Source organism: Medicago sativa, chromosome 7 (assembly GCF_051527215.1).
Source record: "Medicago sativa cultivar Bolivia chromosome 7, Bolivia_mono, whole genome shotgun sequence".
In the NCBI taxonomy this organism is placed as follows: Eukaryota; Viridiplantae; Streptophyta; class Magnoliopsida; order Fabales; family Fabaceae; genus Medicago; species Medicago sativa.
In genome coordinates, this window is record NC_140755.1 from 14,650,248 (window position 1) to 14,654,035 (window position 3,788).

General features: G+C 36.7%; 1 pseudogene across 1 annotated transcript; it reads left to right on the forward strand.

The window, feature by feature from the left end:
* LOC146904482 (receptor-like protein kinase FERONIA pseudogene) lies at window positions 1–2,930 on the forward strand (annotated as a pseudogene). Its single transcript, XR_015020322.1, has one exon. The product of XR_015020322.1 is annotated as a receptor-like protein kinase FERONIA pseudogene (transcript).
* Window positions 2,931–3,788: the final 858 nt, after the last annotated feature.

Genomic DNA, 3,788 nt, shown 5'->3' on the forward strand with positions numbered 1-3,788 from the left:
ATCCCAAACCTCAACAAGTAAAACAAAATCTACTCTTCACTCTCTTCTCAGAGAACTATGGCAAACTCCATAAACAAAAAATTTCACACTAAAATCATCCTGCTATCTCTCTATTTGCTATTGTTCCCTCTAGTTGCTACCTCATACGACCCTATTTACAATTTAGCCATCGGTTGTGGCTCCTCAACAAACACTACCTTTGATAAACGAATCTGGGTTGGTGATAATAATGATAACACAAATCTCTTTTCCTTCAATGAACCAAAAAGCACAAACCTATCTCTTACTATACCACCTAACTCCCTCTCAAATATCCAAATTCCATTCACACACGCACGTGTCTCTCTCTCAAATTTCACATACTCTTTTCCTAGCATCACTACTTCCCCTGTTTTTCTTCGCCTTCATTTTTACCCGACTTCGTACCGAAGCTTTGAACCTTCTAATTCCCTTTCAAATGCACTTTTCTCTGTTAAAGTAAACAACAACCTTACCCTTCTTAAAAACTTCAACCCTTCACTTTGGCTTCGTCATGATGAGGAAAAAATCACCAACGAATATTGTATCCAAATCAATCCAAATGAGAACCTAAACATAACATTCATTCCCAGCAACATAAACCAATCAATTCCTTATTATGCTTTCATTAACGGAATCGAAATTGTGTCAATGCCTTCTTTCCTCTATTACACAAACCCCAATGACCCAGATTATCATTTGAAATCACTTGACGTAGACAACAGTGATTACCCAGGTCTTAACGACAAAGCTTTGGAGATTGTTTATAGAGTCAATGTTGGAGATAATCAAGTTCCTGCTAACCAAGATACAGGTATGTTTCGTTATTGGGACAACGACTATCCTCATTACTTGGAGAAACAATATCCAAAAAGTGTATCAAGTGTTTTTGGACATGATCATCTAAACTATTTAAACAATACCATTCCAAATTACACACCAGAAGCTGTTTACTTAACTGCAAGAAGTCGTGGATTGGATGAGACAGAGGATTTCAATGTAACTTGGAATTTCGAAGTTGATGTTCGTTTTACTTATATGGTAAGGTTGCATTTTTGTGAGTTTGATGAGCATATCAAAAATAAAGGTGATAGAGTCTTTCAAATATTCATAGCTAATACTTTGGCGGAGATAAACGCTGATGTGATTTATTGGAGTACTGCTCCTATGGTTCCTGTTCATAAAGATTATGCTGTGTCTATGTACTCTCAAGAAGGAAGCTCTCAAATTGAAAGAGTTAATCTTTCAATCAAGCTACAACGAGCACCAGGACGTATCTTCACAAGATACAGTGATGTCACATTGAATGGCATCGAGATTTTGAAAATAAATGATAAAAATGATAATCTCTTTGGATCAAATCCAAAACTTAATATATCTTCCAAGGAAAATGTTTTACCAACTAAACAACAGAAGAAATCAACAACAGTTATCCTTGTTGTTGTTGTAGTTTCATGTCTCTTGCTAGCATTTGTTGTTGTGGGAATCTTAGTTTATGCTAGAAGGAGAAGAAGACTTGAATCTCATATTGAAATGGAAGAAAGTTCATGGAGGACAAGAAAAGAAGGTTCGTCAACTTTACCATCCCATTTGTGCCGCTATTTTACAATAGCGGAGATAAGAGCCGCGACAAACAACTTCGAAGATATTTTTATCATTGGAGTTGGCGGGTTTGGTAACGTGTTCAAAGGTTACATCGATGAAGGTACACCCGTAGCAATAAAACGTTTGAAACCGGGTTCTCAACAAGGTGTAGACGAGTTCATGAATGAAATAGAGTTACTCTCTCAGCTTCGTCATATTCACTTGGTTTCACTCATTGGATATTGTAACGAAGGTGCAGAGATGATTCTCGTTTACGACTTCATGGAACGTGGCACTCTTCGTGAATATCTCTATGGTTCGGATAACGAACCTCTTACTTGGAAGAAGAGACTTGAGATTCTGCTGGGTGCAGCAAGGGGTTTGCATTATCTTCATGCAGGTGCGAAGCACAATATCATACACCGTGATGTGAAGAGTACCAACATATTGTTAGATGATAAATGGGTGGCTAAGGTTTCTGATTTCGGGCTATCAAAAGTGGGACCAACAGGAATGTCGATGACTCATGTCAGCACCGTGGTGAAGGGTAGTCTTGGATATTTAGATCCCGAATACTACCTTCGTCAAAGGTTGACTCTAAAGTCCGACGTGTATTCTTTCGGTGTTGTGCTTCTTGAGGTGTTGTGTGCAAGACCACCTTTGGTTCGTTCTTTGGAAAAGAAAAAAGCGAGTTTAGTATTTTGGTTCCAAAGATGTTACAATGAAGGTGTGATCCTTGAAGAGATGGTGGACCCGTTCATAAAGGATTCTATAACGGCTGAATGTCTGAAAAGTTATTGTCAAATGGTGTTGAGTTGTTTGCATGATGATGGAAATCAACGAATGTCGATGAGTGATGTGGTTGGAGCTTTAGAGTTTGCATTGCAGTTGGAGATAAGTGAGGAGGATACTAAGTTTGGTTGGAATCATGAAAAGGAAAAAAGTGAGGAAAGACAACAAGTATCGCGGTTTACAAGTGAAGATGGAAGTGATGTTCGTTTCACGAGTAGCAGTGATGATTATGAGACTCAAACAAGCAAGGTAAGCACCAATTCAGCCAGTACTGAAGAACAACCTTTGTTCTCTGCAACGGTGTTTTCTGAGATTGGAAATCCAAGAGCACGATAGATAATTGCCACTCATTCTAAAATTTAATTTCCAAATGTGTATAATAAGCAAAATAACTATAGTGTGTAATTGTATCATTTGAAATTGGCTGTTACGTGAGATAATGTCTAAATATATGTTATAAAGTGAAAATCTTTACAAACCAATTATGTGAGGATTAGTTAAACTTAATATAAAAACTAAAGTTGTCATTCCCTAAACTACTATTACATGCATGTCCAATTTTTCATATATATACACTATTTCAATTATAGTATATACATTAAGTTTACTGAGCTTCATATATGTGAAATATTCCTAAAGTTTATGCAAACACCGTTTTTTTTAAACAACTTGTTGTATAGCTCTAGATTGAGATTAGAAAGTCATCTAGGTTGAGGCAACGAAATCTAGTACAGGGTTGTTTTAGTGGTGTTATTGTAATTAGATTTGATTATAGTGAAAAATATGTTCGAAGTGGAAGGGGACTGAAAGTAATCTCAGGTTGTGAGGTGAACTAAAATAAATTCTTTTTGTTGTCTCTTTCCTTATCTCTTTACTTTCCGTTGTTATATGTTTTTTTAAAGAGATGCAAACGAATAAAGCACAATTCAAACACCCCCTCTCGTTCTTGTGTTTTTCTCACCTTCATGATATTGTTGAATTTTGAAATTTGATGTTTGTCCTCCTGAAAAATTGTGGCATGATTTCGTGAAATCGTGACACGATTTGGGGATTCTGAAAGTCCTTGAGAGGGTGGAAGACATTATGAGGTTTAAAGAGGTAAAGGTGAAAGCTTGTGGGACTAAAAAGTGTAGTTGTATGCAAGGAGAAGAATCAAACTTGGAAACTTATGGACCTACCAAGGGTGGTTGGATGCAAATGAAGGTCGATGTGTAGATCAAGGTTCAATCGAGGATTTCGACTTGATTAGTTTTGTCTTGAGGAATAGTTCAAGGCATGGTTAAGGAGCAAGGTTGTTGATAATTAAATTGGCATGACCATAAATTTAGAGTAAAAATGGAGAATTGTTGAGTTTTGACTTAGAATTTGATGTTGTGCTCCTGAAAAAATTGTGG